At 35.4% G+C, this 22,275-nt stretch overlaps 1 long non-coding RNA gene across 1 annotated transcript in view; it reads left to right on the top strand.

The window, feature by feature from the left end:
- The first annotated feature begins 234 nt into the window (after positions 1–234).
- LOC141398747 (uncharacterized) overlaps positions 235–22,275 on the top strand; it is a 99,354-nt gene continuing 77,313 nt past the window's right edge. Inside the window, exon 1 of the long non-coding RNA XR_012411704.1 lies at positions 235–269. This is a non-coding gene — a long non-coding RNA (uncharacterized lncRNA). The remainder of the gene's footprint in view (positions 270–22,275) is intronic.

Below are 22,275 nucleotides of genomic sequence, written 5' to 3'. Positions count from 1 at the left end.
TTTGAGGGTCAATTTTTCGATATTTGGGGTCATATCAAAAATATGCAAAAAATATGCAAAAAATATGCAAAATATATGCAAAAAATATGTGTGTGTTTTTTTGACAAAAATCGTCAACTAAACTTGGAAAATAATCAAAAAAGCATTCTAAATTAAGTTTTTTGACGTTTAACATAGTTTTTTGCAGATCATTATGTTATTGAGACTCTCCAGATATTCCACCACAGCAATAAATCTAGACTAACAAGATTTAAATCAGTTTTCACAAGGTAAGAAAATGTCAAATAACCCAGCATTCCTATTACAACATAATTTGCTTCCTATACAAATGTAGATAGATAATGGAAAAATTTCAAAAACTCAATCAGAAATGTCAAAATCAACGTGTCCAAATATGGTGATAGTTTCTAATCGGCCAAAATTGTCTAGCAGAAAAACAAAGGGGCTAGAGTTAGTCATCGCTATTTTTGTTTAGATAAAAGCGCAATTTTTTCTAGTTTTTGGAAAAAGGGTTCGTTTTTTAGCGCAAAATGGGAAAAAGTACTAAAGTACCATTTACAATTCCAGGTTCTGGAATATAACTATAATTAGAAGTATACGTTTTGAATATCCACATATTAGATTTGCATATATTTTATAGTTTTTAGTACTTTATTCAGTATATACAGACATAAATTGGCAATTTTTGTTCTCTATGGTCAAAAAGCTTCTTTGGAAAAATGCTCTAACTGCCGCTTTAATATTGATGACATGGTTTTAGTTTAATGCACTAAAAATACATAATTTTATAATATCGATCTATATTGTACGCATACAACCGCTTAATGCAGAATTGGAAAATGTTTACTCCTCGGCGAAAAGTAATGCATTATTGTTATACCCATCCACGATGAATAATAAGAAAAATGAAGAACGTCCAATGATTAGTGCAAAATGACATCACTTAGAAAAACCACACAATAGAGTGGTAGTGGTAAAATAAGTCAAAAACCTTGGAATTGTCTTTAAAATGGCAAAACCACTCACATATTTCTGCTAGAAAAGTATTTGGAATGCTAAAAAAATATAGTTCATTCATTCCTGCTACAGGAAAACAATTTTGATAACACAGTCGAAAAGTTATAACCCTTTTGTATACACAATTGTTTAATTTATACCTGTCCGTGTACTCCATAATTTGTACTAATTATAGTCCGGTCAAAATAGACATTGAAATAGCAAAAATTCCCACAGAGCTGAATTTTGGTGGAGAGCTAGGGTTTGCCATTGGAAGCAACGTCCTAAAAGTTCCCATCGATCCCATGTGTGAAAAAAAAATTATTCGGGGTCAAAGGTCAAATTTTAAGGGTTTTTTAGGTTTTCGGATTTATTTTTTTAAAACGGTTGATCTAATCAAAAAGTGACTAAAGTAAATATTGTAGACAGAAAAATTATCTACAAGTTTTATCTTTATAAGTTTTACCTAGAAGGAACCATTCTTGAGATATAGCTGTTCTAAAAAACACATGATTTTTATGTACTTATAAGGGAAATATGCACATATTCAGACGAACCAGCTAAAATAAGCGAAGTAATCGGGTTCTGTCCCCCTAAAAATATATATTTTCTTGAAGAGCGAAATTATAGCTATCTTCTAAAAAAAGATCCAACAAAATCGGAGCGTGTTTAGTAGAGTTATTCAATGTTAGAGTCATTTTATGCGAAAATAGCCCATTTAACCCACATGTATAATCGAAAGCCCAACGGGAATGACACCAACGAAAACTCTTCGATTTTTTTCAAGTTTTGTCCGAAGGTAGGGGTTTTTGCGCTAATTACGGAAATGTATAATTTTCAAAGGTTGCGGATCAGGTTCGGCGGTTATTCGACCCGAAAGGCCAAATTTAAAAACCGGGTTAGACCCGGTTCTACTGAACCAATTACTGCAAAGTGGATATCGTTTGAAAGCTTACGGAAATATCTAACACATAGTGTCGTTACATTAACCGGTTCGCCTCATAATGTACTTACGCGGCTAATTCTTTATTTGACCTTTAGATCGCGATATCTCGAAAATGGTAAGTCTTTTTAAAAATCATAAAGACCACTCTTGTAGACAATTATTGAATCTACAACTTTTACTTTAGCCGGCTTTTGCTATGTCTTACCGTTTGTGAGAAAAATTAAAAAAACTGAATAATGCCTCCAAAAATGACCTTTGACCCCGAATAACTTGTTTTGCACACATGGGATCGATGGGGACTTTTAGGACGTTGCTTCTAATGGCTAACCATAGCTCTCCACCAAAATTCAGCTTTGTGGGAATTTTTGCTATTTCCCCCTTATAGGCATGTCTATTTTGACCGGACTATTATTACTAGACATCGGATTTTTGCATGTTTTTTATTTCTCATCCGATTGGACTCAAATTTTGGATCTAGGCGTTTTGAGGGTCAATTTTTCGATATTTGGGGTCATATCAAAAATATGCAAAAAATATGCAAAAATATGCAAAATATATGCAAAAAATATGCCAAAAAATATGCAAAATATGCAAAAAATATGCAAAATATGCAAAAAATATGCAGAATATGCAAAAAATATGCAAAATATGCAAACAGTTTTTGGTCGAAAATCGTCAAAAAAGTCGTAAAATTTACAATTAAAGTTGGAAAAAAGCATCAAAAAAACATTAAAGTGTCCTAAATTAAGACTGTTGGCCATTTAACGTCGATTTTTTAGCAGATTATTGCATTATTGATACCTCTTACGACGGTATGGTGTAGGGTATATGGTATTGTAATACTATTTTTATTGTTAAACTATGCAAAAATATAAAATTTGATAAAATATCAATTATTTTATGTAAATTTAATATTTTCTTTGTCTTAATTTGTACATTAGGCTGGTTTTAACTCAAAGGGAAGAAATCGATGTCGGATTTTTTAGGCGGGAGTGCCGCCTAAACTGTTTACTTAGATTAGATTTTAGATAGATTTAAGATTAAGATTGCCAATTGAGCACCATTGGGATAAGTTAACACGTGCTACTGGAGCCTCGAAGTTATGAAAATTTCGTCGATCTCGGCGCCCCATATCTGTGGAACGGTTAAAGGTATTTGCCCGTATTATGCATTAAATTAAAGGCCATTCTGTTTATTTTATATTCAAAAACAAAATTCGTGAGTATTACTGAATTCGAGATAGAAAGCCAGTGTCCCGATTAATGTGACTACGTACGCCTTAGGTCGAAAATGGAGCCTACTGGGTATAGCCGACTACTTGGAGAACGCATTGTTTTAGTAATTAATTGGTTGTAATCTGTGGTGAGCTCGACTCTGAGTTAATGTGACTTTTTTATGAATTTCGAACAATTGTTCTTTTGTATGTTTGGGTCGAATATTTCCGGAGAAGTTTCCGTCTTCGCTTTGTTAAGATTTTTGTCGCCATTTGACTCTTTACGGTGTTTTGCACTGTCGGATCAAACAATACCAAGCCAACAAGTTCAGGACTAAGATACCACAGGTGATTTATCATTTTTTATTTCCTTTTTCTGTCAATGTTTTCGTATTTCAATAGATTTTCAATGAGGTCTAGGTCTTCTTTTGATGCTAAACGCTTCGTAAAATCTGAAGAACCATCTGTCCCGAAAATAATCAAGCGCAGCTTCAACAAAAACTCCTAACCATGAAATTGTCATTGCTGCTGGACCCCTGTAAAGTGTCCTATAGGAACGTTAGTCGTATCATTTTTTCTACAGTCGAAGCTCTCGGAGAGGACCCCAACAAATATATGATCTTTAGAAGCTTTATCCGTTTATTCCGGAGAATAAACATTGAAAAATACTAGCAACAACTTCAAGGAAGATACCCCAAAACAAGGCTATTTGCGTGCACTGGCATGGAAAACTATTACCAGGTATTCCCAAAACAGTGCAGAAAGAACGGGTTGCTGGTCTGGTGTGGGGGTAAAGAACAACTCCTGGGCGTTCCTGAAACTGACGGTAGCTCAGGGGAGAAACAAGTCTTAGCAGTGTACGAATGCCTAGAATAATGGGGTCTTACCAGCTTGAGCAGATGTTAAGTCGAGAGCTTCTGTAGCAGCGTACAGATTTATAAGAAGTATTGTTGAGAGGGATTTTTGACTGCAAGTTTGGCAGCACATCCGGACATCAAACAAACATATTCACGCGATTTCTATAAGAATAGTCTGCAATTGACAAATCCAAGTTCGATGTAGGCGAAAATGTTTTAAAACTACTTCCCAGCTGACTTCCCAAGAACAAGAGGTCGTAGAAGCACTTTGTGTTTTCATCTTTCGAGCCCGGTTTAACGCGCCCAGAACGTTTCTTATTTTGTTTATTTATTTTGTATCAAAGGACAACAACTGAGTGTTATAAATGAGAGTGTGGGTTATTGACTTTACAAAACTTACAATGAACAAGATAATGGTTATGTAGATATAATATTGGATGGATTGGGTAAACATAATCAATAGGTTGAAAAGGATTAGAGACAATGGATTGAGTTTAATACAAAAAATAGTGAAAATGAAATTCAGAAATATTTTTTAGGTCCAAAATAAGACATAAACCGCATTGTAGATTTATTGAAATACGAAACAAATATCAGATAAAGGAAATAACAAAATGATATATCATCTGTGGTATCTTAGTCCTGAACTTGTTGGCCTGATCTGATAGTTCAAACCACCGTATAGAGCCAAATGCGACAAAAATCTTAACAAAGTAAGCAGAAGAAGATGGAAAAAACCATACTAATAGTACGGTTACACTAGAGTTTTTTTTGTCGGGTTAACCCACTTCGAAAGGATTTATTTGACGTTTGCGCTATAGAATTGACATTTGAAGTCCAAACCCACAGGGTTAATCCGGCTAAGTGTAACCGGGGTGTAACAAAAGAACAACTGCCGAAATTTCCAGAAAAAGTCTACCAGGCGCAATTACTTGTTGATCAAGAGATTAAGCATTAACTCAGAATTTCTTGAAAAAAAAAACCTGTAACTTGACCACAGAACATCAATTACCAGGAAGGGTAAAGGATGTTAAACAACTTGAAAGTTGTGAACGACATAGCAGAGCAAGGAGTCGAGTTCATCACCAAGTAGTCATTTTTACCCAGATGTCTCTCTCACATTATGTCAGCCCCTTAAATAAATTTAAATATGAACAAAATGTAAAAGACATTTGTTTTGATTCCCAAAAATTGATAATATGGGAAGAAATAAAAATTAATTTAGAAAATTAGGTTACAATGTTTTATTTATAAAAGCACTTAAAACTAGAACATAATTATCAATGATGGATTCTCTCAAATAAAACGCTGGTGGCCGTTTAATATTGCCACAATTTTTAATTTAAATGCAAGCGTTTTATTTGAGAGATTTAATCATTAAAAAATATTTTCTAGTTTTAAGTGCATTTGTAAATAAAACACTGTAACTTATTTTTTTTTTTATTTTTAACTTTTCAGCATTTAATTTTTTTGACCACTGGGAACCTCATAACCGTTATATAGGGGCTATACTAAAACCTTGACCTGAGTCCAACATTTATAGTGAGGAAGTTTCTGTACCATTGGGAACCCCAAATGCCAAGTTATAGCCAATTCGGCCTAAAAATTTAACCAGAATCCTTAAAATACTTTAAATCGGGTGGTACCGCTATATGGGGGCTCTAAGAAAAAAATGGACCCATATTGGTTATGGTTTCATATTCCTGTATAGTCATCCAAGTCTGAAATATGTGCAAAGTTTTAGTTCGATTGGTCAACTACAACTGTGTGGAAAATAAGTTACTAGATTTGATCTAAACAGACACAAAAGCAAATTAAATTAAACACTGTAAAAAGGGTTATTTTTCACAGTAGACTCTATTTTCACCCTAAGGCGTGTTCAGGACATTGACTTTACTATCTTGAATTCAGTACTACTTAGGTATTTTGTTGTTCGGCAAGAAATATCAAAAAGTATTGCATTTAATAATGCATAACACGGGCAAATAGCTTAAACCATTTCATAGATATGAGTCGCTGAAGTCGTCAAATAGCCAAAAAATCAAGATTTTGATAATTACGAGGCCCCAGTGGCATGTGTTAAAATATTCCAATGGTGCTCAAACTTTAACAATCTTAAAATCTAACCAAACTAACAACTAAAATCCGACATCGATGTTTTCCCTTTGAGTTAGAACCAGACTAATGCAACAAATTAAGACAAAGAAAATATTGAATTTTACATAAAATATTTGACATAAATGTCAAATAATAAAAAAATGGTATTACAATATACATATAACGATATTTTTATATCCACACTGTGGTAAGGGGTCTCAATAGCATAATAATCTGCTAAGAAAGCGACGTTAAACGGCCAACAATCCTAATTTAGGACACTTTGAAGTTGTTTTGATGATTTTTTCCAACTTTAATTGCCAATTTTACGACTTTTATGACGATTTTCGGCCAAAAACTGTTTGCATATTTTGCATATTTTTTGCATATTCTGCATATTTTTTGCATATTTTGCATATTTTTTTTGCATATTTTGCATATTTTGCATATTTTTTGCATATTTTGTGCATATGCAAAATATGCAAATATGCAAAATAAATACAAAATATGACCCTGCCATTGAATTTAGATTTCTTTGAAACGAATTTTGGTCCAATCAGAACCTTCGTATCTTTATTATTAAAAAATATGCAAATATGCAAAATCCGATGTCTACTGATGACATAGACGTCATAGGACGATCAGTAAAGGAAGTAACTGAAACCTTTAGGAAGGTCGAAGGAGAATCTGCGAAAGTGGGTCTGGCGGTAAACGGCGAAAATACCAAATTGATGGTGTCGACGCGCAAAGCGTCCATAGAGCTCGGACCAACTGTGGAAGTTGGTACCTATAATTTTGAGGTAGTTAAAGACTTCGTCTACCTCGGCACTGCCATAAACACAACAAACGACATCAGTTGTGAAATAAAAAAAAGAATTGTATTGGCCAACAGGTGCTACTTTGGCTTAAGTAAGCACTTCAAAAACAAAGCCACAACTCGTCAAACACGCTTTAAAAAAACTGATACTACTCGTGCTGATGTAAGGTTCCGAAGCCTAGGTACTTTCGCAAGCAGATAAGGCAGTGCTTGGCGTGTTTGAGAGAAAAATTCTTCGAAAGATCTACGGACCAATCTGGTTTGACGGTAAATATCGACGTCGTATTAACCACGAGTTGTATCTGCTATACAACGACATCAATATAATTAAACGTATCGAGATGCAGCGATTGCGTTGGTTAGGCCATATAAAAAGAATGGGCGATGATGAACCCGCTAAAAGAGCGTATAAATACGGGCCACATGGCGGTGCACACAGAATCGGCAGGCGTAAGCTTTGCAGGAGAATGTGCCTGCACCATATCCTTCAGTCTGGTGTTTTACACTCTGGTAAAATTGTCGTACTTCATTCTGAGTTTCTCACACTCACGTTTTTATTGTTTCTTATTTTTTCTGCTGAAAATACGCTTCTCCTCTTCTTCCCATGAGTTTCTTTCGCGCTTCGTGCTGTTACTGAATGCAGAGATGCTCTGTAGGTCTTTGGTACCCAAAAATAGATTTTGCGGCAGTCTGGAAGGAGTGGACTATTCTTTGCCACTGCGTTTCTACATTATCTGGACAAGGAGTGAAGCGGGTCAGTTGAGCAGAGTAGGTTTGTACTATCTGTTGTGTTAGCAGCTTCTCTACATCCAGCTTCCGTCCGGTGGTAGATCGCACTTTTGCCGCAACATTAAGACGAGTGTGTACCTTGGCTGCTACAAGGAAATGGTCCGAATCGATGTTTGCACTTCGAATCGGCATATAACACACTGAACAAGTGTCTTCCGTCTATCACAATATGATCAATCTGATTTCTTGTTTTCCCATCTGGGTATATCCACGTAGCCTTGTGTATGTCGAGGTGTTGGAACCTGGTGCTGGTCACTACCATGTTCTTTACAATTCTCTCATCAACCAGATGAACGTGCGGTACATGTTAGCTCACTACCTTTAACGGTCGTTAAAGGCAGCTCTCCGGGTGATACCACGGCGAGGTCAGTGTCCACTACAGATGAAAGAGGGACCAATATAAGTCGAGGGCTTTGCCATGTTAAAGCAGGTCAGGACCGTTGCTTGGTATCATTCATCCCCACGTCACCCAGTTACGTACGATTATGCACGAAAATATTTAGTGGTGTGCATGTATGTATTTGTACAACCTTACCAATGACCAAACAGCCGGTTTAATTAGTGATCCAGATGTGACAAGGGAAGACTTACCGATTAAGAATAAAATCACATGGGATCGATAAAGACTTGTATGTCATTCTTTTTAATGGAAAATCCTACATCTTAACCAAAGTTCAGACCCCAAGTATGTTTGGACGAAATCCGTTTCAGACAATTTGGAGTCGATTTAGCTATGTCTGTCCATCTGCCTAAATGGCTGGTTGGTTGGAGCTCACGATAGCTCTTGAACGGATCAACCGGTTTGGTCCAAAATTTGTTTAAGCTCGAAGATTGTCCATATCTGTCCACTCCTTCAGGCACCTCCCCTGCAAAAGTTTAAAACTTTACGCTAAAATGGTGCGCACGATAACACTATGCAACACTGAAAATGCAAACAACTTCTAGTATGCATTTTTTTAAAGTACATATTTAGACTACAAAAACCATAGTAGGGTTTTGTCCTGTCAGATCCAGTTCGGATTTTATGGCCTCATCTAAACCGGGCTAAATCTACACTTTTTTTGCATTTATCAGGCCTTTATCTCAGAAACGAATTGGACTTTGGCCTTGCTGTCTTTAGGAATATTGTAGCCCTAAACTAGTAAAACTTATCTTTTGAACAAGTAAAAAAGTGTCAGTCGGCTTTGCCGACAGATATATACCCTCAGCCAATATGAAGTGAAACTTTCACGTACGGACAGATCGAATGTATTTAAGGTCTCTCCTGAATTTTGTGGCCCTTTTTGGACATCTGAACTTGCCACCAAAAATGTGGATTAGAAATTTACTGCACTAAGACACAAATGTTGAACTCTTGTTGGGGAGGTACCCTTAGGGAGGACCGATATGGGCCATTTTAGATGTTAAACTAAATTTTGACAAAATATTAGGAGGTCCAAAGTTCGAACCAAATTGGTTGCCCCATTCAAGTGATATCGTCCCACCATGTTAGTGACATTATATAAATATTGGGGAGAAGTACCGGACCGGTATTGCCCCATGAAACTAACTTTGGATATAATATGACGAAGACTAAATGTTGGACCAAATCGGTTGAACAGTTCGAGGATTATCCTGCTCTCCGACAGCCACATATGGTGACATAGGGGTTTTTTACACCTTTCGGACTGTTTTACCGTCTAACGGAGGTAGCGAATGCAAATCGCTTCAACACGAATCAAAGTGATTCGAGAGCAGGTCTTAAAGTGAACTTATTCGAAATTTTGTGTGAGAGGTATCAGAAGGAGGAGACAAATATAGTCCATATTCGAACTTGATCTATATGTGGTAGATATATTAGGATGTGCAAAGTATGGATTACATCGGTCACTCCCTTCAAAAGTTATCGTGCGCACAATTTTTTCAAACATTTTTCAACTTTTGTGGGGAGGTACCTGAAGGAGTGGACCGATATGGCTTATCTTCGAATTTAAACTATGTTCGGACAAAATATTACGAAGGCCAAATTTTAGAACGAATCTGCAAATCCGTTCGAGAGTTATCTTGCTCTCCAACCAATATACTCGGTGTCATAGGGGCTCTTTGCAACTTTTAGGCTATTTTCTCAGGAAGTATGGACTTGCCCCTGATGAATACAAGTTGTTACAACGAAAATCAAAGCGATTCGAGAGCAGGTCCTAAACTGAACCTTTGCAAAATTTAGTGTGGGAGGTACCCGAAGGCGTGGACCGATTGGGTCCATATTGGAACCTCATCTAAGTTTGGTAGAAATATCACGATGTGCTAAGTATGGACCAAGTCGGTTATTCCCTTCAAGAGTTATCGTGCGCACAACTTTTCCAAACATTTTGGAACTTTTGTGGGGGAGGTACCGGAAGGAGTGGACCGATACAACCCATGTTCGAACTTAAACTAAGTTTGGACAAAATATTGCGATAGCCAACTTTTGGAACAAATCGGTTCATCCGTTCGAGAGTTATCGTGCGCACCAGCCAGCCAGACAGACAGACGGACATTGCTAAATCGACTCCAAATTGTGTGAAACACATTTCGTCCAAACATACTTGGGGTCTAAAACCATTATTTCGATGAGGCACATTTTGCCCGTATGAAAGTGTATATACCCTCGTTAGCATAAATGCTGAGGATATAAAAAAACCACATAAAATCTATAAAATATAGAACATTTTACATAATTACTGAAATTTTGGTCAGTATCGGCTAAACTATTGGGAGTTGAACCAAGTAACCTTTTGCAAAAATCTTCCAAATAAAGTTCTCAACAATTTTTTAGAACATTCTGAAACTCTAAAATGCTTACTTCATGTTGTTTCAGCGGTATTTTGCATCATATCTTTTACAACACGTATTTCAAACACAGTTCACACCAACAGTTTATTCTCGCATTTCGGATTTCACTACATTATTGATATTTTTATTAAATCGTCGTTGAAAAATGTACTGAAAACAACGGCATAGAGGCATTTTACAACAATGACATGTTCTGAAGAGTTGTGTATTACATTCCAGGGAATATTTTCCAAATGAAAATATTCAGAAAAAATCAACGGTTTTGGAGATAGGGTGCGAAATGTATAAAAATTGTGGAATTTTTGCATATATTTTGAAATTTGAGGCAAAAAATGTAGTTTTTCGGGTTCATTATTTCTCCAAATATGTTACTCTTGTCCTTATCCACAAATTTGTTTCAGAGGTCAGAAGAAGATTCGCATTGGTTTCAGAGATATAGCCCCGAATTTCTTTAAAACTCAATATTTAACCTTTTTTAGACAAAACAAAACCCAACTAGGGTTTCTTGTAGTTTGGGTCTGTACATTCAAAAAATCCTCAGTTCGAATTGTTTGCACAAGATCACCTTAAAAATGTTGCACAGTGTTATTGACCATGTATGTGCAAATAGTGTTCATTCTTATGTTACGGTTTTGGCCACCACATTGATCGCTATACATTATTAACTTCTTACATTTTACATTGACGCCAGGGCGTAAGTCAACTTTATTACTTAACCTTTGGTTTTTACTTACAAATTATTCTTTTTATATTATGCTTCGAATATACTCCTGACTAAAACGTATCCTGCGTTTTTGGCCTAACCCACACGTATTTTTTATTTCCAGTATTCGATTTCCAGTCTATGTGGCTTAGGCATTTTGGCGTCCACATTTTTTCAAACTTTCAGTAAAGGTAAAACAGTTTTCGGCATGTAGAATAACATAGGGTTAACCTATGCAGTAGGGAATTTTTTTAGTATATATTTCAATAGGTTCCTGTCAAAGTCAGTTTGACTTTTTTGAAAATGTGGGTTAGGTCGTTTTGGCGCTGAGCGCCTCATATCTCAGTCGCGAAAGCCGACTGATACTTTTTTCCATGTTGAGAAGGCACAAACACGCACTATTCACGGCACGACACGCTCCCACTTCTATACAGGTCGCAATTTTAATCCGATCGTCACCAAATTTTGGGTGTTGATGAGGGTCCCGGAGGGGAAGGAAGCCTATTGATTTTGGTAATGGTCGGATAATACTCAGTGGTCGGAATCACCCTACAGGTTGAAATTTTGATCGGATCGTCACGAAATTTTTGGGGTTAATGGGAGTCCTGCAATGAAAGAAGCCTATTGATTTTGGTAATGGTCGGATATTATTCAGGGGTCGGAATGTGAAAAAAACTTATTTGGAAAAGAGGCCAACGTTTTATTTCAAAGCGAATATCTCTCTTCTGTAAGAGGTATATCGAAAGCAAAACCTGACAAGGAAAGTAGAAAATATCAGCTTTACAACGATGTGAAGTATGTTGTCATAGGTGGTCAAACGACAGAGATATTGCAATAGTCGGTAATGCATCCATTTTTCCATTTTTTGTGCAATCACACTACAGGTCGGAATTTTGATCGGATCCTCACGAAATTTTGGGGGTTGAGAAAGAAACCTATTGATGTTTGGGGAACATCCTACTTTACCATTTTTTTATTTAAGTTATACTGACGATGCACTTATATGCGTTTCAACAAAATTGACCTGTATTAATGAATACATTCAGAGCAAAGGCGCTAAGCTATCCCAATTTTAATATTTTGAATTTTACCAGTCAAAGGCTTATGCACAGGGGTAGTGGTGTAGGGTATCACATAGTCGGCCCCTACCCGACTATAGCCTTAGATCACTTGTTTTATTTATGGCGGTGTCGAGGTAAATAATGTCATTTACTACCTCAACATTGTAAAATTGTATCTACTGGACAACTTCTATGTTGATAACATAAACTTCGTTTTATCGCCGTTGACTACCAGACCCACTCTGGCAGACTCTTTTCTTTTTCAGTTCTTACAAAGGTGGCTGTTACTGCTCGTGTTGATCGACCTATTATGTCTATGTCATCTGTGTAGGCCAGTATCATTATATCTTTATTGTATATCGTGCTCTTTTTTATCTCTGGCCATATATATTCTTATCTCGTATAACCTTTTCTAGTAAGATGTTAGATAGATAGGTCACATGAATTAGTTTTGCAGGGATGCCAAAGTGAAACTTGGCTTGATCTAATTGGGCTGTCGAAGGCGGCCTTATAGTCGACGAATAGTTAGTATGTGTCGATCTGTCTTTCGTGGGTCTTTTTCAGTGTTTTGCGCGGGGTGACGATTTCGTCAATTGTCGATTAACCAAGTCTAAAATCACATTGGCATGACCCGACTATTTTATGACCATGGGTTTTAGACACTCACACATTATGATCAACAGCACATTGTATACGATGGGTATGAGACTTATGCCTCTGTGATTTGCACAAGCCGTCTTGTCTCCTTTCTTATATACGGGACAAAGTAGGCTGAGGTTCCAATCATTGGGTATGCTTTCTTCCTGCCATTTTAAAGGATGCATACTCCTTCGTCACCGGACTTGAACAGTTCAGCGTGAAGTCCATCAGCTCCTGCTGTTTTATTGTTTTTCAGCCGATTAAGTAGCGGTCATAACCTCCCTTTGGATACGTGGTAGAAATTGATTCTGGGGTATCATCATCCCCACCCATATTCGATACCAAGAGGTTCATAAAGTGATCCTTCCTGATCCTCAGCACGCTATCTGTATCAGTTACCACATTCCCTCCATCATCTTTGCTGGTGTTTTACACTCTGGTAAAATTGTCGGACTTCATTCTGACTCCTGAACATCTCGAGTTTCTCACACTCACGTTTTTATTGCTCCTTCTTTTTTCTCTTGAAAATACGTTTCTCCTCTTCTCCCGATGAGTTTCCTACGCGCTTCAGGCTGCTACTGAATGCAGGGTTGCTCTGTAGGTCTTTGGTATCTATTCTATTGGTACTATTCTTTGCCACTGCGTTTCTACATTATCTGGACAAGGAGTGAAGCGGGTCAGTTGAGCAGAGTAGGTTTGTGCTATCTGTTGTGTTAGCAGCTTCTCTACATCCAGCTTTCGTCCTGTGTTAGATCGCACTTTTGCCGCAACATTAAGACGAGTGTGTACCTTGGCTGCTACAAGGAAATGATCCGACTTGATGTTCGCACCTCGAATCGGCATCTATCACACTGGACGAGTGTCTTCCGTCTATCACAATGTGATCAATCTGATTTCTTGTTTTCCCATCTGGGGGTACAGCCTTGTGTATGTCGAGGTGTTGGAGAATATGGACTATATCGCTCCACTTCTAAGGGTACCTCCCTCCCAAAAGTTTAATATTTTTGTTTAAGTGCCATTTACACGCAGAGAAAAAAATATGTTTGATCCAACAATATTCCAAGAGCAAAATATGTATTCTTAACATATTGTTGGATTCCTTATGTAGAATTGTGAATCCAAAAATAGTTTGTGTCAACTGAACAATATTTCTCTCTTTTCTTCGAAATTTTTTTTCTCTTCTCTCGCTATTCGATGCCGTGTTGAAAAAACAATTTTGGTGAGTTGTGGTGTTTGTATGACATGCTGCCTTTATCTTTGTTTTTGTGTGTATGTATACCAACAATGAGACTCTTGTTTTTATTTGTTTCTGTTTTGTTTCATTCTTCTTTCCTTTTCATGTTTGTTATGGTGTTTAATTATTCCTTATGTTGTGGTGGGTGCTTGTGGCTTTTTGTTTGTCTTTGTTGTCAGCCAATGCAGCAAACCATGTATTGTGTTCATCAATGATTGCAATATTATACGCGACATTTATATCCAAGTTATGTGAAAAGTGTATATGAGAAGTATATACACTCAAATCAAAAAATTTAGTATCTGGTTTTCAGGGCTGACAATATGTTTTGTAAAAAATTTAGATTATGATTGTTCGTACAATCGGTATTGTTAACGATTTTTACAATATTGCGGAAATTCGAAAGTTGTTTTTGTTTTCTATGTTCGGAACAAAAGATGGTATTTTTGGATTTGGATTACAATGTTTGTACAAAACAAACACATTTTTGGAACCAAAATAGATATTTTTGTTCCAACAAAACCGAAAAATATTTCTTCTCTGCGTGTAGGGTCTGTTCGAAGTTCTTTTGGAAATGTTTACCCATGTTACTCCTTGTGGCCCTAGCGATATTATGTTTTTTGTGGGCAAGTCCACGTTCAGACAACAAAAAAAGTTTGAATTTTCTTTTCATCAAATTTTTCAAAGTTGTACAAAATGCGTAATAAAGATATTTACGCAATTCCATTCGACGTACTTTTCTGTTTTTGATAGATTAAAAATATTTGCATGTTATCCTTTTCAAACGCAGTTGGAGATATTATACAAGATTATTGTGTGTTTCATGTGACATTGAATTTTGTTACAAAATCTGTATTTGATGATAAAGCTGACAAGGGCAGGATTAATTTGGGAACATATATGTATGTATGTAGATATGTAACCCAAACTTGATATTATGGTCAAAAGTACACACCATTAAGAGCAGAATATTAATATACACAAACAAACATCTAATCCAATAAATATAAACAAAGTGTTTGATACATCGACAACTAACTTTCTGTGATATGCAGTCATTCTCAATGACTTCGTTAAATTCTTCAACAAAAAAACTTAAATCTTAAAATCTTAAACTTCTTTTTATACCAATCTTAAAAGGGGAAGGAAATCTTTAAAAGCATTTAATATCCTTCGATGGTATTGAAGTTAATAACATGAAATTGACAGAGCATTTAACTGCAAGGGTAACAAAACTTTGTGTACATATCATGAAGGGACATTGATTTAACATATGTATGTATTGCAAGTTTCAATACGAAGAATATGAGTAGATGGTGTTCATGGTCGCTTCATTGAAACTGAAGAATTAACAGTGTAGCATATTGTACAAACAATTTTAGCACATAAAAATATTTGATCAGATTGAGTTTTACCCAAGACGAATAAAAAGTGTTTTTACTTAGTTTAGTGCGATAAGGACAAACACACTACGTTTGTGGATATAACGTTTGCTGACAAAATATAATGCATGGGAAATGTTGCCAATTCTTTCATATTCCACTTCCAAAAAAATAATTTTTCTTTTCGCGCTACATAAAAGATTTTTGGTACATAGGTTAAGAAAAATTTCCAATGTATAAGACCGCTCGCGATCAAATTTTTGGTTGTTGTGGACAAAAATTATCGCGGTTTTACTTCTGCGTTTAAGAAAAAATTAATAAATAAACGCTAATTATTTAATAAACACAATTGTCACTAAAAAGTTATCAGATATTATTTATTATTATTTTCTTTTTAAAATTTTAATGCTGAGAAATATGAAAAAACATTTCAAGGCTTTTGAAGTACTTAAATTTTAATGGATGGACTTTGTTTTTGTTTATCAGAAATAATTAAGCATCAGCATAAAATTTCTCTCTTTTATTAAAGCCTGCTACAATTTTGTTGTAAAAATTTGCATAAATACTTTATTTGCCATTTTGATTTTATGATGCCTATCAAAACGATGATGACCGCCTACAGCCACCATCACAACAAAACGTCCGATTTCAGCAGATTCTGCAAATGCAATATTAACGAGAACTGATTTGATTGGCAAACTTATTTTTGTCTTTTTCGGTTTTTTTTGTACTTCTTTCATTGAGTTTTTTTGTTGTCACTTTAGTTTATGACCTGCATTATTTTCCTACGACATTGACTGGAAATGGGGCGAACCATCAACTTTGTTTTATGTCGATTTTTGTGCTGTTTAGGAATTATTTTATAGCATTGCAAATATGACCTTTCTTTTGTTGGTGTATTTAATGTTTTTCATGTTTATTGGTCTCAAAAGAGGTCATCGATACTTTTTGTCTATGTATCGTCCTATGCAACGGACGCAATGCAAATTTGTTGATTTTGAAGATTTGATGGAAAAAGTTTTCTAAGTTCTATGAATATTTATGAATATAAAGAAATCATTTTTGTTTATGTTTTTATATTTAAAAGTTGTTTTAGCAGTCCATATTGTTCACGTAATTTGTTTTCGTTGTAGTATTTAATTTTAATTATTTCTTTTTAACTAATTTTGAAAGGTCAATTCATTTAAAAAACCTATGAAAATAAGAAAATACAAAATATAAAAAAATCAAATATGAGATATAAAATATCTCTATATATAAAAGAGCTTAGTGATGACTGAGTGTGTGAGTGAGTGACATGTATATCATCGCCCAGACTAAAGCGCTGAAGCTAGAAAGTTGAAATTTTGACTGTGGGTTGTTGTTTTTGAAAATTCCAACTGGAAGGGTACGAAAAGTACTAAACATGGTACCCTTCGTATTGCGCAAACGGGAAGAGCTAGAATTCTGACATTTTGAATAAGGGTCACTGATGGAGATATAGAAGGATGTACAAAAAGGATTTTTTTTTTGAAATTCGATAAGTGTACGAAAAGTACTAAAAGTTACTAAATTAGTACCAACTGTGTATTTTAAACGTATATATCTAGAGTCCTGATATTTGATATGGGAATCAAGGTTGGGATGTGGTATTGATATAAGGAAATGGTTTTGGAAATTCATACTTGTGTGTACGAAAAGTAGTAAATGGTATTAAATTTAGTACACGTTGGATTTGGATAAACGGATAGAGCTGGAAACCTGAAATTTTGACTCAAGATTACTGTTGGAGTTTATGATTCAGATATGGAGGTACCTTTGCACAGTCGTACTTATGAGTAAAAAAAGTACTAAATTGTACTAAATTTTGTACCTGGATTTGGGTAAACTGATATAACCAGAATCCTGAAATTTGGAATTAAGATTGCTATTGGGGTGTAGGATTGAGGTAGTTTTGGAAATTCATACTAATGGGTAAACTAAATGGTACTAAATTTGGTACAATTTGGATATGGTTGAACGGATAGAGCTCGAATTCTGAATTTTGGATTTAAGATTAGTGTGGGAGTGTAGGAATGAAGATGCTTGGGAAATTCGTACTTATGTGTACGAAGCGTACTAAATTTTGTACAATTTGGATTTGGGTGAACGGATAGAGCTGGAAAGCTGAAATTTTGAATCAAGATTACTGTTGGAGTTTATGATTCAGATATGGATATAGCTTTGGACAGTCGTACTTACGTGTACTAAAGGTAATGGTAATAAATTTAGTACAACATGGATGCACTGATGGGTGCACTGATAGAACCAGAATCCTGAAATTTGGAATTAAAATTGCTATTGGGGTGTATGATTGAGGTAGTTTTGGAAATTCGTACTAATGGGTACGAAAAGTACTAAACGGTACAAGTTGGATATGGTAAAACGGATAGAGCTCGAAATCCGGATTTAAGATTACTGTGGGAGTGTAGGACTGAAGATGCTTTGGAAATTCGTACTTATGGGTACGAGGCGTACTAAATTTTGTACAATTTGGATTTGGGTGAACGGATAGAGCTAGAATCCTGAATTTTGGAATAAGGATTACGGTTGGGGTGTGGGATTGAAGTAGTTTTGGAAATTGAATTGAATGAATAAGGAAAATACTAAGGGCCTGTTTATGTATGTCGATAAGAAAACGAATGCGGAAGAAAAACTACCAAATTTGAGTGTGTATTTCAAATTTGTTTTTTGTTTGGAAGCAAAAGGAAATGAAATAATATTTCAAAAACTAAAGTTTGGGTGTCTTTCATGCGCACACATTTTCGTTTCGAAATACATAAACTGGGGGTAAATGTGGTGCTATTTGTATCAGAGCGAATGGATAGGGCTGGATTCGTGAAATTTGGAATTAAGATTTGGGAAATCGTACTTATGAGTACTAAATGGTTCTATGTTTGGTACAATTTGATATTGGATGAATCCTGAGATTTGGATGTAAAATTACTGTTATTATTTTGTATTAATATCAGTGTATAATTGAGATATGTGGTTGTTGGAATACATACCATAGGTATACGAAAATTACTAAATGGTACTCAATTTGCTGTTGGGTGTAAGGACTGAGCTGGAATTCTAAAATTTGTTCCTAGAGTCAATGTTGGTATGTGGGGTGATATGGAGATGATTTTGGAAATTCATACTATGAAAAGTATTGAATGCTACAGAATTTGATATAATTTGTTGTTCTGTAAATGGGTAAACAGGCATTTTTGAAAATTTAGGAGGAGGCTTCGGAAATTCATTCTTATGTATTTATATGTAAATTACTATTATTGGGTTTGGATGAACTGATATAGCTGGAAATGAGATTCGCGGTTGATATAAATGCTTGATATAAGAAGGTAATTTTTGGTATTGTATGAAGGATAATATAAGGAATTTTTTTGAAATGCGTATAAATTCTGATATTTGACATGAAGATCGCTGAGAGTTGAAATTCTATTGGAAATACCTAACATAAAGCTACAAAAAAGTACAAATGGTACCTAAATCGGTCTTGGGTGTATTTTTTAGAAGAATGTTTTACATTCTGAGGACAGGAATCCCTTAATTAAAATGTCAAACAATTTGGTTCGCTGTTGATGTGTAGGGGTGAAATACGGCTGATTTTTTTGAAAATCGAACTAAAGTGGTACGAACAGAACTTAATAAAAATAAATGTAAATTAAAATTGGTATTAGTACAACAAAATGTTCAGTGTTCACAATGCCCATATTAAAATTGTTTATTTCGCTCATTTACTCAAAGAGTGACACATCTCAAAAAATCCAGTTTCGAGAAAAACGCGTTTTAAGTTGGCTACAGAGATCATCAATGAGTTACTTGCCCCCGTAAGCCAATTGATTTTTTTTCACCACCACAAAAAATAGAGCTGGCAAAAAATCGATGGCACTATCGATAAAATCGATTGTTTTTTAAAAATGAAACATCGATAGATAGTTTTGCCTATCGATATTATCGGAACAAAAACCCCCAACCCAGAACTCATTAAAATAAATAGAAATTTCGCTGCTTTTCGGTTTTGTGTGTGTGAGAAAATAAGCCCGTAGTCACACGTACATATTTTTCGGAAAGGTAAAATGTATTTTTTTAATATTTTTATAATATAAAAGCAATTTTTTATTGTCCTTTGCATTTCTGTGAACTACTTGTGCAAAATGTCAAGAAAAGCATTGACATTTCCGCCATTTTCATCTCCAAATTAATGGTGTTGACAGCTTACCGATAATATCGATAGTAATCGATATTTTAAACTATTATATCGAAAATATCTAATGTTTGGAATATCGATGGTTTGCCAGCTCTAACAAAAAACAATTACGATGCATCAAGTCCGTTGCTTGTGCGTAATAAGTAAAACAGGTGTCCATCGTATTTTGCACTGTTACAAAACTCTCAATCATAGATAGTTTGCCAAGTGACTCATCAAGTGGAAGCACACACACAACATTACAAAAAATAAACAATTCTAATTTTATTTGTTGTTGTTTCGTTTGTGTATGCTTTTCTTTATTTGCTTGGAATGTTATGTGTGCTTTGTCCGTGTTTAGACCAGCGTCAGGCACCATAATTTTCTATTGCATACTTTACGGGGCGTCATTGTGTGAGTGCATGCTTTTCCAATGGGTTGAATTGTGTGTGTGGAGAGAGCAACCTTAAATGAGCGCACACGGGCGCCTAATTGCCTGACCGGGGTTTAGACCAGGGACGAGCTTCTTTGCTAAGATCGTATAGTGAGGGCGCCCACTGAGTTGTTTTTGCATTTGCTTCTCTCTCTCACGTACAGTGTAAATGAATGAAAACAAACAAAAACATAATGTGGTTGTTGCTTTTTTCACTCATACGTTCATACATGTCTTCGCTTTGGTTGTATTTCTGTGGTCGTCGCTGGTTTAGACCCAGGCGCCAGTGTGCGCTCATTTAACGTTGCTCTCTCCACACACACAATTCAACCAGGGATGCCATCTGTTCCGAGGTAAAAATCGCTACAGCCACATACGCACCATAGGTCTGTAGCGATTTTTACCTTAAAACAGTTGACATTCCTGCTTAAACAGTGGTTTTTGTACGTCAAAAATCACCACCAGTAGCGGGAAAACCACCAACTTGGCACCCCTGAATTCAACCCATTGAAAAAGCATGTACTCACACAATGACGCCCCGTAAAGTATGCAATAGAAAAGTATGGTGTCTGACGCTGGTTTAGACACACAAATTTCTCGGGAAAGTAAATTCAGTTTTTAGGCAAAAATGTATTTGTTTTGTTCAAACATTGTAATCCAAATCCAAAAATACCATCTTTTGTTCCAAACATAGAAAACAAAAACAACTTTCGAATTTCCGCAATATTGTAAAAATCGTTAACAATACCGATTGTAGGAACTATCATGTACTAATTTTGTTTACAAAAAGTATTGTCAACCCAGAAAACCAGCCCAGAAATTTTTGATTTGAGTGTATATACTTCTCATATACACTTTTCAAATAACTTGGATATAAATGTCGCGTATAATATTGCAATCATTGATGAACACAATACATGGTTTGCTGCATTGGCTGACAACAAAGACAAACAAAAAGCCACAAGCACCCACCACAACATAAGGAATAATTAAACACCATAACAAACTCCGGTATAACACCAAACCTCAAAGCACAATGAAGATAGAAGAATGAAACAAAACAGAAACAAATAAAAACAAGATTCTCATTGTTGGTATACATACACACAAAAACAAAGATAAAGGCATCATGTCATACAAACAACTCACCATAATTGTTTTTTTTTTCAACACGGCATCGAATAGCGAGAGAAGAGAAAAAATTGACGAAGAAAAGAGAGAACTATTGTCCAGTTGACAAAAACTATTTTTGGATTTAACAAAACCCAATTGTTGGAATCACAATACTACATTTGGAATTTAACAATATCTTTAGAATACATATTTTGCTCTTCGAATATTGTTGGATCAATCATATTTTTTTCTCTGCGTGTAGGGGGTAGGAAAGAGTATTCAGGAGCTCTTTCCTCTCCGCTCTCTCCCAAAAAACTCAATTTAATTTCCCTAGAAATTTGTGTGTCTAAACCAATGGTGAGTAAAATAGGAAAAGAGAAAATTTAAGGGCGAATTAATATTTAATTCTTCTTGTTGTTTCGTTACATATTTAAAAATGTTTAAGCACTTAAGTTACCTAAAATCTTGATACAAATTAATTATTACAAAAAATACTTAAACGCCCAAGTGTTGTTGAATTAATTAAATTAAGAGTATTTTACAGAAACCACCAGTGGATGGCCGTGCACACCATTGGTCTAAACACGGACTTTTGCATGTTCCTTTAACGTTTGAAAATCAGTGTTAGAAAATGATCTTAGCTCTCACTCTCTCGAAGAGCACGAGACAATCGGTTGAATTACAAGGGTTGAAAACAATACTTGATGTGCAATGAGCAAGAAAGTAAAACAGAACATGTTATTGCGTATTTAAAACTACTTGGCAAAGCATACGCAAGTGTCAAAAAATATCCATTTTTAAATAACTTATTTTTTGGGTGGCTAGCCACACTCGTACATATTTTGAGAATGGCAAGCAACACTTGCATTTATTTTTTAGAGTAGCAAGCCGCACATACGCTTGTTTTTTAGCATGTGGCTTATGAGTGTCAAAATCAGGTACTTACGCAGTTCTCTGGTTGGCTATTAAAATTT

Source organism: Musca autumnalis, unplaced genomic scaffold (assembly GCF_047663935.1).
Source record: "Musca autumnalis isolate F117 unplaced genomic scaffold, ASM4766393v1 scaffold_3, whole genome shotgun sequence".
Lineage (NCBI taxonomy): Eukaryota > Metazoa > Arthropoda > Insecta > Diptera > Muscidae > Musca > Musca autumnalis.
This window is presented reverse-complemented; position numbering and strand designations above follow the sequence as displayed.